This window comes from Camelus bactrianus, chromosome 14 (genome assembly GCF_048773025.1).
Source record: "Camelus bactrianus isolate YW-2024 breed Bactrian camel chromosome 14, ASM4877302v1, whole genome shotgun sequence".
NCBI lineage: Eukaryota > Metazoa > Chordata > Mammalia > Artiodactyla > Camelidae > Camelus > Camelus bactrianus.
In genome coordinates this window covers 29,897,418-29,912,961 of record NC_133552.1, presented here as the reverse complement: position 1 = coordinate 29,912,961, position 15,544 = coordinate 29,897,418, and the positions used below count along the sequence as shown (strand labels likewise).

At 34.5% G+C, this 15,544-nt stretch overlaps 1 pseudogene; it reads left to right on the top strand.

Annotated features, from left to right (window-relative positions):
• Positions 1–15,544, top strand: part of LOC105080075 (kinesin-like protein KIF21A) — a 48,580-nt pseudogene extending 33,036 nt beyond the window's left edge.

Sequence of the window (15,544 nt, the reverse complement as noted above, 5' to 3'; positions counted from 1 at the left end):
TAAGAGCTTACAAATTAAATATTTCTAAAATAAAAACTGACTTTCAGGTTCACGTGAACTGGAAAATATTCAATGTTTAATTAATGCTTGGTATTAAGGTTAGTTTAAGTTTGTTCTAATTAATATAGACATATTTAGAGTCATCAATATTAGGTATAATACCCTTACTGTACCTAGGTTTAATGAAAGTCAAATAAGATCCTGTTATATCTGTTGCACATTTGTCACTAATAATAATCTGTTGCACATGTGTCACTAATAATAATTATTATTATAATTATATATAATAATTATTATATATTATATACTAATAATTATTATTAATATTATTATAATGTGGTGTGATAAAATTTTAAGTAAATTAAATCCAAATGAGATGAGACCTTTTGAGTATATTCTTGAAAAATATATTTTTAAAAATGTATGCTTAAAATAATCTCTAAATACTTGGTACCTTTAAATTATAGAGTTATGCTAAATTAAGTTAAATGATGGGAGTTTATTAAATAGGTATGCCATTTTCAGATAAAATAAGATTGAAATACTAATTACTTAACATTTGTATTCCTCTTACAGAGAAATTAAAGGTGTTTAGAAATATTAAATGGTTTGTGCCACCCTGAAATATTCTCTACTATTAAGGAAAACATCTCAGTATCCTAGGAAAGTAAGATAAATGTGTAAAGGAAGGTATAAGGAATGGAATTATATTTTGTTAATGGAAAATAGTGACTTTGTCCTGAAGCTGGTTACTTCTGAATGCAAGAGAAAATAAGGGACAAAGTAATACGCATATAGAAAGTTGTGCAGGACTTGTGGAATAGGAACCCTGAGGAAAGGTTTTTGTAAATGGTCATGATTGGATAAGTTTAGTATAAATTCGGTCAAAGTAAATGAATCTTAGATGTAAGCTGGTACGAGACTAGATTTCATTTTCTCTCTATTAAGAGGACAAAATTATCTTAAAATGTTAATCTGCCTTAAGTAACAGATTATAAATCTACTTATACTCCTTAAGTGATCGGTTCTGCCTTAACCTTTGAAATATTTTCTTATTAATGAGTAAGTACAACTTTACAGTGATCTGTACTTTTATCTGACCAAGTGTTTTGAAACCTTTTAACAAGCTTCCCAAATATCAATTTCTGATTAAAGTTCTGTTGATCTCCCATTAATTTTGAAATGCTACAGAGGGCCCCTGAAACATCCTAAAGAGAGATTTTAAAGTAGTAAGTTTCATGTGGTATGTTAAATAACATGGGAAGTATTGTCAAATGAATAATAAATTTTTCTAGGTTATATTGTATGAGAAAATATTATTAATATAGATATTTTAGAAATGATATGGACTCCCTAGAATTCTGGTGTATCTGAAATGTTACCAGTCATAATTCTGGTTATTGTGACCAGGTTTCTTTATCGATTACAGGGTAATGGCATTTATCCATGCTTTTAAATCTTTTGTCATTTATAGACAGTTAATTGTTTTATTCTGATGATTTTGCAAAATGCTTTCTCTTCAAGGTGATTTACTGGTTTCTAACAAATTTCAAACTATAGCACTGAACTAAACTGGGTAAGACATTTTAAAGTTCTAAAGAAAAGTCTGATTTAATAAAACTGTTAACAAAAGGAATAGTTACATGGGACTGAGTAAACTGATGAATATGGTTATAATTTTTGATTTTGCCTGAAATACTACTGGCTTTTAACCTGTTTCCCAGACATAAAGAAATTCTTCTCCTTAAGCTAGTTATGATTCACAGCAAGTTGATGAATTATACCTATGTAAGCAGACTTGGAACAGTTATCTTTTCTCTCTATCTGATCCCTCCAGAGACTGGAAATTCTTAGGTCCCCAGTGGATCTATCAGATAAATTAGGAAGATCATCTCCTAATAGATATAGAAATCTCAAGGTATTTTAAGGACCTTAAAGAGAAAACAACTTACCTAAATCTGTAAGTCTAATCTATGACAAGCCCTTGACATGGCTTTCCTGGCCTTGGGAAACCTAATTAACATTCTAGCCTGAGACTCCTTATTGAAAGTTCTAACACAGCCAATTTAAAAGAGCCTATATGATCAAATAATCAGACTTGTAAACAAATTAATCTTTATTTGAATATATTTGATAAAAATGAAGGTAACTTTAGAGAAAAGAAGATTATATGTTAGTGGACATCAAATTCTAGTTTTGTTAACTGAGGTCTATATTTACTAAGACACTTTCCAGATCATTCCCTGCTGTTATGATACATTGCTGCAAAGTTTAATTGAATTGTTAAAAGGATACTCCAGGTTTCTTTCTGAAGCTCAGTAATCTATCCTTGGGTAAATATCAGATGTCCCATGACCTGCAACCAGGGGATTATACATACTGAAACAGGCATGACTTAGAAAACTGTCTCAAACCTGAATGGAAGGACCCTTTATCAGGTACTCTTAACTAGACCATGCACAGTGAAAGCTAAAGGAAATTGAGTTTTGGGTTAATTTCCAGTCCAAAAGAGCCCCTGCAGTGGACTGGCCTGTAAAGTACTGGTCACCTTCAAACAATACTCAAGTGGAAAAAAAGCTACTAGTCTAGGATGAGAGGAAGACATCTGAGGTAGACAGCTGACCCAAGACACCGGGCCAGGCCGGTATACCAATTACCTTGATAATTGCTCACATCTTTGATTATGAACTAATCCAATTGTTAGGTTTATGGTAAATTACCTACGTCTAGTACTTCTGTATTACCTTGATGTGTTTCCCTACTCCAAGGCTCTAACTAGATAGCCCTCAGAAAAGTTTATTCTAAAAAGAAATGATAGTTCTGTTTAGGCCACTATTGATATTACAAGCTGGGAGACCTCATGTGGCCAATTAATACCTGCTCTGAGCCTGATGGTAAATATGAATTTTCTTATAAGATCACTCAAGCTCAATCAGAAACACAAGCAAAATTTTAACCCCAAAATATAACTTTTCAACTATTAAATCTTTACTCGTGACTTTATTAACGTTACTAGCTGTATTACTGATATCCTGTCTATTTTATAAGATTGTTGTCTCTTACATTTCCCAATATGTAACTAGGCCTACAACAAGATTGATGATGGCTAAACATATTGAAGAAATGTATAAAATTATAACCCTGCATAAAATAATTGTAATAGTGTGATTCTAGCTATGGGAATGAGCAAAGAGGGGTAAACATTTCCTGGATCATAATAGATTAGTAAGACAGGTGATTCAGAGAAATTTTAGTATTAACGGGGCCTGATGAAAAACCTAACACCTTGAGTGGCATGTCAACAGATTCTTCACCTTAACTAGGAATGAGACTTCCTAGCACCGTGGGACAAAATTGGGCATGAAATGTCTTCCAACATATTGGTCAAATTTAGGACTAAGGGGGAGCACTGTGAGGGAAAATACTGCAATGTAAATTAAAATATTGTAACCATATCAGTAAGCAAAGAATGCTGAAACCAAGTCATGAGCAGCTGCCACCACCCCCCAGCAAGGACAGGCCTACAGCCCAGCCTCTGCAACCACTCACAATGGTGCCCTCTCAGTGGACTTAGAATAAGAAAGGACAGGATACTGGCCCTAGTTAGCTAGATGCTTGTCAAAGAATGAATTCAGTGAGCCCAAATGTTTGCTTCCTCCCATACATAGAAAAGAACTAAATTCTTTAACTTGAGATTCCTGGCTTTATTTAGATAACAAGCAACTTTTTATTGTTCCAACTACCTTTCCTTTGTTGTAAAGCTCCTTTATGTCTTAGCTCCTCCCCTACAGCTTTGGAGCAGTCACTCAGAGTAATCAGAGATGCCGTCATCCTGGCTCAAGTTCTCCCACCAAATAAAATATAACTCTTAACTTTCAGGCTGCGCATTTATTTCAGTTGACTAAAATACAGAATCTGGTGACTGGCAGGAAATAATGTCACTGGTGGGGGTGTTCCCAACAATGTTGTATCTGTAAAACTCTGTAATTATACAAACTTGTTCTTCACATTGTCAACATCTTATATTAAGTTGGAGGATATCAGAGATTCAGCAAAGTGCATTCAGACACTAACGTAAGCAACTTAAAGACAAATAGCATAAGGGGCAAATAGTTCTTGTTTATAAATATGAGAAAAGGTAAGTCTGTGAATGCATTTTTTTTATCTATACCTGTCTACTTGAAGGAACATTAAAGTGTTTACAGTAAGGATGCCAATAAAGTAAGGTGAAAAACTATTGAGAAAATAATATATAAGAGCTCAATATTAAATAGGAAGGGAGAAGTCATATTTGATCTCTGACTAAGTACACATTTCATATTTCCTCCCTCCCAAATAACTAATGAATTAAATTTTCATAATATTTATTACTTATATAGTTAAATGATTTACATTACTTGCTTCAAATGAATACCACTCCTTGGAAAATGGCTGAAATCAGCATTGTAGATGGTGAAGAAGTACTTGCAACATTTAATTAGCATATATTGAATAACTGAGACAGCTTTTTTGTTGTTTCTGTTTTTTAAGGACTTAACGTTATCTTGGTGTTAGCCCATATTTTATAACTTCATGTTGTGTTGGATAATTGGAGGATCAGTTTGTTTTCTGTTTCTCATCATATACGTCTTTAAACTGTAGAGCAGATTATTCTTTTTGCCGTAAGATTGATGAACTGTTTTACATAATTAAAATTAAGGTGAACTCTGTCGGTTTAAATAAGAGTAGGGAGCATAGAAATGGTTAGTTTTTACTAATTTGTAGAGTAGGGGTTACTATCATTGCATTCTATTTTGCATTTTGAGAACTACTAATTATTTACTGTACTGAATACAAGTCTTTTGAGAGAAATTTTGTAGAAAAAGAACACTGTTATCTTATATTAGAAATTTAGTCATCCAGTTGACTCACTATAATCTAATTTGAAAAGATTAGATTAGAAGTTAACTCAGTAAATGTTTCCAAATTTAAAAATACATTTGTCATTGAGAATTTAGCTGAGGAAATAGAAGTAAGTTATGTTTAAGCAATAGTAAATAATCCACATATGATTGGGTTAAAGTAAACAAAAACTAAAAATAATTTAAAAAGTCCTCAGTGTCTTTAACTCAAGAGGGCAAATCTCATGTATGAAAGGAATATTGGTAGGCTTGCCCCTTGGGGGACTTCTGGAAACTGCAGGAAAATGAATTACCTTTGTGGCACTGCATCATTTGTTGAGTTTTTGAATCATTGTCATCTAATCTTTTCTGAATCATATTGAAGTCATCCTTAACTCAGGACCCAGAATTCCTAGTGTTTAAGAGACTTGTGAATTAAGAGTTTAAAGCCGTGTCATCTTGTTTTCTTCATTCATTTATTCATTTATCTGTCAAAATGTTTATTTATAATTTATAGTGGAAAATGTCATTCTAAGTGAAGTAGCCAGAAAGCTAAAGAAGAATACCATATGAGATCTCTTATACATGCAATCTAAGGAAAAAAAAAAAAAAAAGAAAGAAAAAGGAAAAGACAAATGAACATAAAAACAAAACAGAAACAGACTCATAGACATAGAATGCAAACTTGTGGTTGCCAAGGGTGGGGGTGGAAAGGGATAGACTGGGAGTTCAAAATTTGTAGATACTGACAGGCATATGCATAATAGATAAACAAGATTATACTGTATAGCACAGGGAAATATATACAAGATCTTGTGGTAGCTCACAGCAAAAAAAAAAAAAAAACGTGACAATGAATATATATATGTTCATGTATAACTGAAAATTTGTGCTCTACACTGGAATTTGACACAACATTGTAAAATTATTATAACTCAATAAAAAATGTTTAAAAAAAAGTGCCAGTCATGTGTGTGTGAAGTGCTGTGCTAGGTAAGGTGCTTACAGTGACCAAAGAACACAGATCTTGTTGCCTGCAGCACTTCCTAGGAATTTAAGAAATTCTAAGCCTAACTTATCCTGAAATGTGACTTATCTTGCTGTTTCATCTCTGTTAAGGTCTTCAGGTCAAGTTACTCTTGGAGACACTTGTTCTGTAAGTACCAGCTGGATAGTTGCTATTCCTTCTGGGGAATACCAGCTCAATCAGATTGCACTAAACCCAACTGGCACCTTCCTCTATGCAGCTTCTGTAAATGCGGTCAGAATGTGGGATCTTAAAAGGTAGAATTTTAAAGGAAAATGTATTTCTTGTCTACGACAATTGTATTTTTTCATTCATCATTAGTTCATGTGAAATCTAATTTTTGTAACCCCAGATGTTAATATAAACTCTTAGGCTTTTCTGTTGAATACAACACTCCTAAATATCTCTACTGCCCTCATTAGCAAACTCACAATTTTCCTTTCTTTAATCTCCATTGCTGGGGAAAATGTATATGAAGGAAAATAGCCTTTCTTAATATATGTCTAAAAGTTGTATTATTTACTAGGAAGAGACAAAGATTCTCATCCTAACTGCATCAGTACCTTTGAAATAATTATTTTTTGTAACATCAATCATGCATCTTATATCTCAGATTTTTCAGTTTATAAACTTTACAACTTTGCACATAAATCCTCATAGGATTTTGGTCAATATGAAATAATATATGTAAAAGATGAAGTATTAAGAAAATGAAGTGAGTAAAGAGAGAAAAATGATAAATTGAAGTATGAGCTTTTATTCTTCATTTGAGTGTTTGTTTTAGTTCTTTAAATTTTGGCAGCAAGAGAATATTTATTAGTTAACAAATATTTAGTCAAGATCAATTACGGCAGACACTGTACCAAAACTGTGGTAGGTACTGGGGATAAAGACTAAGCCAGACAAACGTGGGGTCCGCCTTCTTAGAACTCATCTCGTAATGGAGGATAAAGGCCACTGAACAAGCAATTACAGGATAGTGAGTTCAGCCTGCAATTCAGGAAATTCAGATAATAATCCAACCTAGAAGGAATTTGTTATTGGTAAATAAAAGGGAAACTTATTTTAGAAATTTTGAGAATAACTAGTTATAACTTGTAATATTTTAATGCATGACTGAGAAAGTATAATAAACCTAATTTATATATAAACAAATGAGAGAGAAAGAGAAAGAAGAAACACAGTCCTGAGTACTGTTTTAAAAATAAAAAGTAGAAAAATAAAAGAGTGCTTGTATAAGAAAATTAGGAAAGAGATGAAGACTTGGTTTATTCTTGAAGATATTAAACTTGTAGTCAGAGCACTGTGGAGGAAGAAACTTAGTTATAACATGAGGCAGAAAAGATCAGCTTTTGAAAATCTTTACACTTTCTTTTCTACTGAAAAGTTAGATCCTTTGAAACCTGCCTGATTTCAGCAACATGATTAAAAGCAGATTCATCTTAACAAAGTAACTAAGAAAAGAGTTGTCAAGAAATGATAATATTCTGAAAGCCAAATAAATCTCTGCATTCCAGCAGCTTGACCTGAGGCAGGACTATGAGACAAAAGTTCACTGTCATCCCCTGATAATTGACATCATGTGTCAATTTCTACCAGTCAGATATGTTTGTGGTCATCTTCATATCTTTAAAATAACTAATGAAATGGACTACCTATTTCCAGGTGTACATGTATACACACGTAGTGCCCATAAGTGTACGTGTATATGTGTATACATGTGTATATAAGATGGGTGTACATATATGTGTATGTGTATGTGTGAAAATATATGTGTGTAATAAAATAATCTTACTTTCTTCATATTGTTATTTTCTAGTTTTATCAGTGACATAGTTGTTTTAATTGAATTTCACATTGGGCCTGATAACATCAGTCATATGTCTATAACATGTGCAGGCATTTAACAGGCTAAAGTGTACCTAGACTTAGGTGGAGCTAAAATTAACATGTAGCAAGATTTTGGACTTTTGATGCCTTTTTGTTTACTACCTGAATGACATTAGTCACTTTGGAATAACTTGTTTAGGACTTCTGACACTTCCATCATAGTTTGGCCATTTTTTGAATGTTAATTTGAACAGAATTGTATAGAGGTAGAGTTCAATCAGAAGAAAATGAATGAACAGTTTTATCAAAGAATATAGATTATTTTTGTTGAGGCTTAGCCTTAGCATGCTAGGAACTATTTCCAAAGAAAATTATTTTTCTTTTTTTTTAAAGGTTTCAATCAGGTAAGTTAGTGGGACACCTAGGCCCTTTTATGTGTCTTACTGTAGATCAGATTTCCAATGGATAAGATTGAATCATCATCGGCTCCAAGTATTATTACATCAAAGTGTGTAAAATAGAGTTGTTGAATTATAGCCTTCTATTAAATGATAGGTTTAAAGTATTTGGATACACCTAGGACTCTTTTCTCTTAATCAGTTCTCTTTTTTCTCACTTCTAGCCTTTGCTTTTTTTTCCTGATCTTCCTCACTCATAGTTCCTGATTTTGTTGTCTTATTATTTATACATATATGATCACTTTTCATAGAAGATAGGTTGGGAGGGATTTTAAAGATTTCTTGGCTCAGTCATCCAACTGCTCCTTAAGTCCCATCATCACCATCTTTTATACTGAACATATTATGGTCTTCAGGTTTTATGCAAGTAGCAGGTAAGATGAGGAGAGATGCACAGTTTGATTCTGGAGATGTTAAGTATGAGGATTTCCTTGTGAAGCCCAGTATGCCATCTGAAAGGCAAGTCCAGGGCTCAAGATAAGTTATAAATGTGTGTTTCAGAGTCAGTGAAATAGAAGCAGGTATTCAAGGAGTTAGAGTAGTTGACATGGCCAAAGGAGCAAGAAGTTGACATGACTCAGCCTTGGGGAATCCTACAAGAACCAACAGAAATAAAAGAGGATACAGTGATAAAGAGAGCTAGGAAGCATGTAAGTGCTCCTTTTTAAGGAACTTTGATTAAGAGATGAGAAATGGGATAGTGACTTGAGAAGAGAATGGTTAAGGGGAGAGGGTCTTGTATTCTATAGACTTGAGCATGCTTAAATGCTTAAGAGGTGGGCTCAGTGGAGAGGGAAAGTGTGAACAGAGAAGGGGTGGCAACTGATGCATCAGACCAAAAAAGAGTCAGATCAAAGGTGTGAGCCTTGGAAAGAAGTAAGTACACTTTAGCAGCTGAAAAGAAGGGATGGGTAAGAGAATGTCTGAGGATAAAAGCAAACTTTTGTAACTGGAAGGAGGGTCCAGAAAGTATTTTTGATCACACTAGCCTTTGCAGGACATCACCAGGTCAACAGCTGAGAGAGATGAGGGCAACTGAGGGGAGTGAAAATTTCTGAATAGCAGCTCTGGGTTATTTGAGATGACCACCAGGATCACAGAGCTACCTAACAGTGTTGAATTAACCATCATATCACTTATTTGAATTGCAACTGGATTGACATACAGTATTTTTATTATTGAACATACCATTTGTGTACTCATACATGAAAAAAGTTGTTGCCTTTAAAAGCCTAATATGTAAGCAAAAGTAATGTGAAAATAAGGCTCAGGTTCATTCTGAGTCATTCATAGCAGGGTTTTTTAGTTAACTTAGTAAAATATCACAACAAAACAAATCATGTCTGGTTTATATACATCTCATATTTTTCTATGAATGAACACATATAGGTACTTATTTGTAATTTAAATAGGATGACTGCTTTCTTTCTGCTTTTATTTAGATGTTTGATGTAACTGAAGGGATTCTTGGAACTGTGAGTCCCATCCACAATTTCGAGCCCCCTCATTATGATAGCATTGAAGTGCTAACCATACAAGGGGATAAACTATTTAGTGGGTCCAGAGACAATAGAATCAAGAAATGGGATCTGGCTCAAAAAGACCTTCTACGGGTAATACATGGGATATATTGGGTTCTTCAAAGCTACCAGTATTCTCTATAAGAACCTGAAGAGCCTCTAAGTAGAATTTCATCATTTAAGGATGATTATCAGCCAGGGCTTCCTCTTCAAGAGTGTTTCATTGTCATGCACCAGAGTTATTAATTATGAAAAGGGTGACATTCAGCATTTAATGATAACCTCTTAGATAAGAGGTGAATAGTCCTTGATAAGAATTGGAAAATCTGGGATTGCCCTATGCATTTGCTTACTATTTAAAATCAGTCTCAGAGTAAAGCAGTTACAGTTTCTCATTTTGTTTTGTTTTTGCTTTATATATGCACATTCCAAAGAATACTAAGCGCAGCTGAAGTCAGAGCAGTGTAAATGATGCCTCCTCTGCAGGAGCATGTTCATAACTCCAAGAGTGGTGCTTCTCTCATTTCCTGTAGAATAATGGTTGGGTTGAAGTGCTTTGTCAGTACAATCAAATATTGGTGGCTTTCCCTAATTCCCAGAGGAAGAAATTAATTGACAGATGAAATTGTTCTTGAGTTCAAGCATTTCCTTCTATCTGTCTGGGTGCATTTGTTCTGCTGTTGCTGTCACTTTCCTGCTGACAACCAGATGAAAAGCAAATAAACAAGTAGCATGAGTGTCAATAGAAAAAACCTGGCAACAGATACATACATTGCATTCTAACACTTTTCTTTTATAGATATACATTCTTGGATGCAACGTTTATATTATGCATAGAAATATATTTATGCATAAAATGTGGTCATAATGTCTGAGCTTATAATTGTCTACTCATTTTGAAATGTACAGGTTAGCTCCAGCCTTCAACAGAAAGCTTTAGGCTTCTATGTTCTTGTTCAAAATTTAAGGCAGTGATTTTGAAATAATCCTTAGAGACTACATACCAGGTTATAGTTTTCAAACTTGCATGAAATACACATTAGGGAAAGGTGAGATATTAACTCCTCTGTAGAGGAAGTGGTATTTGAAAAATCCTGTGTACTTTCCAGGTCTTTTAGATTCTATATATTTTTAATATTCTAGCCCTTTAATACTGATAACACTGATGCTAACTAGTGATGCAAATTGAAGAACAAATTATAGATTTATTTCTTTAAGTCACTAAGAGTGATTGCATACAAAATTATTTTTATAGTTTCCAGGCCAATTCAGTGTTTCAAATATTGAATTTTGTCAGTAAAAATTTTGTAACTTGTTTTCATATGAAACCAGTTCAGAAGGCTCCTCTTATGCTGATAATTTTTCTTTTTTTCTCTCAGCAAGTTCCAAACATACACAAGGATTGGGTCTGTGCCCTGGGAATGGTGCCAGGCCACCCAGTTTTGCTCAGTGGCTGCAGAGGGGGCAGTTTGAAACTCTGGAACATGGATAACTTTGTGCCAGTCAGAGAGATGAAAGGTCATGATAGCCCCATCAAAGCCATAGGTGTTAATTCTACCCACATTTTTACTGCAGCTGAGTAAGTTTTTCCTGTGTGGTCATTCTCTACATTGGTTGCTTGTGTTCAGATTTAATAAATGCTCTAAGTTGTCAGTATCTGGGAATGTAGGACATGTGAAATCCTTCTTTTATTACATTTACTCTAATGGCTGTTCATACTGTCTTATTTCTATTTTCTGAAGTCCACTGTGGGCACAGAGTTCGGGCTCCCCAGTTTACATGATAATAGTGTTAGTCCTGTGTCAGTTCTCTGCCTATACTGGGAAGTCTCCTGCCAGATGCTCCCCTGGTGATTTCAATTTTTTTAATCATTCATAGGTGACTAATTTTTAAGGTTTTTTTTTTTCCCAGAAAGGTAACAAACTTACCATTCTTCATATTTAGAATAAATTATTAAAAAAAAAAAAAAAACCTCTTTTTACCTCTCCCACTTTTAAAACACATGGTGTTAAAATTTGCTTCCTCACTCTTAGGATGGCTGGATTGATTAGTTTATTTGCTCATTCCTGATGACTTTCCTGTGTGCCAGGCACTGTCCTAGAATTTTGGGAATAGTGAAGTGAACAAAATATAAACAAACCCCAGTTTTATTCTAAGGAGATGAAAAGAAAATAAGTAAAATGTGTCAGATGGTGATAGGTGCTATGGAGAAAAATAAAGCAAGGAGGAGAGTATTTGGGGGGGCGGGGGGAATTACACAGTAAGAGTGGTCAGTGAAGGCCTCACTGAGAAAGTGACACAAGAATGTGCTTGAAGGAGGTGTAGAGATGTGACCATAAAAATGACATCATATGTACATAAGTACTTTGGAAAGGAAAGCATATGTACTATAATGTGAGGTGTTTATCTCCTTCAAATAAAATGTCATTTCTCCTGAATATCAATCTTGAAAATCTCCCTGTCATTTGTGAACCAATTATGTTACTTAATTAACTTGAGAACCTTCTTGATTCTTTTATCCTAAGTGCATGATAACCCTAATTTTATTTTGAAGCCTCTGTCATATTTTTGTGGTGTCTCTTATTTGTGATGTTTTCAACAAGTCCCTCTTTTCATTTAGATTTGCTTTCTCTCATCTTTAAAGAACATCAGAGCAAATTTATTTTGTGTTTTTCTAAGGTGCTTACTTTTGGTGCTTCATTGATGCAATTTCCAAGATACATTACTTTCTTAAGAGTCACCACTTTTTTTATCTTGTTGTGTCCTTGACAATTTACTGGAAATAACTTAATATCCCTCAAAGTTGTAGGACACTCAAGATAAGACTATAAAAGAATTGTGCATCACTGAAGTCTGTCCAGTGGGGTGTGAGGATGCTGTAGTACCTCTCTTCTATGATCCAGTTTTATTTTTGAAGAACTGAAATTTCCCTCAGTTTACTCCTGGTGCATCATATGCAGACACACTTACCACATAACTTCAAATCAGGAAAATAGACAACAAAATCAGAAGAGCTATTTTCAAATTAGTTCTACATATTTGTTATTTAACAAACATGTGTTTAGGGCTTAGTATCTGCCAGGCATTATTTTAAGTACTTTCAGGCATTAACTCATTTTGTCTTCATAAGAACTCTAGAAGGTGAGCATTATTATCATCCCTATTTTACAGGAGGGAAAACTGAAGCACTATATAATTCAAAGTCTTTGTGTAAGTAATCCCATCATATCTGATTTCTGGATCTCTTGTCATTGATTTTTCTTATGATTATGGGTCTCATTTTTCCTCCTTTTTTCTGTCAAGTAATATTTTATTGAATGTTGAACATTACAGTGTTGTGTTTGAGTATCTGGATTTTATTATATTTCTTTAAAGAGTGTTGGGCTTTTTTTGTTGTTAAGTTGCTTGCGGCTCAGCTTCATCTTTCTGAGACTTGTATCGAGCTCTTCTTGGATTTCTACTGACTGTCTTGGATGTTTGATGATACTCTCTACTTTACTGCTCAGAACCTGAGCATCTCACAGCCCTCAGTCAACCCCGGGAGTTGTTTGACTTATACTTACTAGTAATTGGTTTTTGGTCTGGCCTTATAGTCTTCACTCATGTGCAGCTTTGCCTTCTGTCAAAGACATTAGAGGCCCTCTGTGTGTATTTACAAAATTTTTTTCCTGTAGCTCCATAGTTGTTTCTGCATGCTCTCTCCTCTTCTCTATTTGGTCTTACAAATCCCAATGACTTCATACTTCCCAGATGTTTCTCACTATCTCTTCAACTCCCATTCTGTGATTTTTCTGTTTGGTTCCCCCCCCACCTCCACTGTAGTCTGGAAAGGACTTCCAGGACAAGAACCAAGCCCATCGCAGAGCTTACCTTCTCTGTTTCCCTTTTCTCAGGGATCCCAAGCTTGAACTACCCATTGCCCAGTGTCTGAAAATAGTTGTTTCATAGATTTTGTCAAGTTTTCACCTTGTTTACAACAGGAGAGAGAAACTAGCACAAGTTTTTCTGTTACGACTAGTAGTGGTGATCATCTTACATTTCATACGCCAAAAATTGAACTCCCAACCTTCCTGAGGCTCACTCTGTAGCCTTCTCCATCTCAGTCAATGGCTTCTCTGTCTTCTCTGTTGCTCAGATCAGAAACTTTCATTCCTCCTTTTCTTTCACACTCCGTATCCAAACCATCAGCAAATTCTGTTGGTGTTGTACCTGTAAATTACATATAGAATCTGACCAGTTCTCACCATGTCTTTTGCTGCCTCACTGAACCTAGTCACCATCAGCTCCTGGATGACTACAGCAGCCTCCAAAACAAGGTCCCTTGTCCATGTGTGGTCTATTCTCAGCACAGAGGCCAGAGTAATTTTTTTTAAAACACAAGTCAGATCAGGTTTCTTCTCTGCTGAAAAGCTTGCAGTCATTGCCCACTTCCTGTAGAGACAAGCCCATACTGGACCTGACCCTCTGAGCATATGTTCTCTCTCATGTCACCTTCTAGTGCCTTCTGCTGGGATCCTTCTCTGACAACACCAATCTCCTCTCTGTTGGTCTTTGAACAGAGCAGGGTCACTCCAGCCTTAGGGCATTTGCCTTGGCTGATCTCTTTGACTGGAATGCTTTGCTTTCAGATCTTCTTCTAAGTTCTTTCTTCCTCAAAAAGAATAATCTTGCCAATTTAAAATTGTGATCTCTTCTATGACCTGATACTCCTGCTCCCCTTTGCCATGATCTTTTATTTTTCAATAATATTTATTACTTTCTAATAAACTTTATAATCTAATTATTTATTGTGGTTTATTGTCCATCTCCTTTTGCTAGAATGTATGATCTATAAAGGCAGAAAATTCTTTTTTAAATTTATTTGTTTATTTTATGTTTATCCCAGGCACCTAAAATAGTGCCTAGAGCACAGCAACTTCTCAATGAAAATGTGTTGAGTGGATGGTTGAATGGGATAAATGAAATGGACAAATGGGTGGATGAATGAGCATAGCCCCTTACTGTTTTCAACATACATGTGCTGTGTGGGTTGTTGAGATTATTATTTTCCCGAGTTTTACTGAGATATAATTAACATATAGCACTGTATAAGTTTAAGGTGTACAACATAATGATTTGACTTACATGTATAATGAAATTATTACCATAATAAATTTAGTTAACATCCATCATCTCATGTAGATACAAATAAAGGTAAAAAAAAGTGTGTTTTTTATTCCTGTGATGAGAACTCTTACAGGAGAGAAGATTATTGATTAAGAACTAGAAACCTTAGATTCTAGGCTCGGATCTGTGCTCCACTGTGCTACATTGGACAAGTCACTAAACTTCTTTTATCCTTGAAATGGACCGCATATCATTTGAAATGCTTTTTAACATAAAATTACATGGCAACTCTTTCTTTTTGGCTTTGGATTTATTAGGAAATTAGAGAAAAGCAACACTGCCTTTTTAGAGCCACAAGAGACATGGTAGAAAAATGTGACTGTCTAATGACTGGTCCCCAGTACCCACATGTTGGGTGAACAAAAATAAGTAAGCCCTTGATAATAGGAGCTATTTTAAATTTAATTATTATGGGTAACTGTTTGATATACTTCTAGGACAATGTATATTTTTACTTACATATATTAAAGACCTTTTCAGAAAATGTTTCCATGATAAGTAATTCTGAGAATTTATTTCTTTATCTTTCCATTTTTTTACATGTTCATTTTTAATTTATTATTTTGTAGTGATCAAACTGTGAGAATTTTGAAGGCTTGAAATTTGCAAGATGGTCAAATGTCTGACACAGAAGACCTGGGGGAAGATATTGCCAGTAATTAA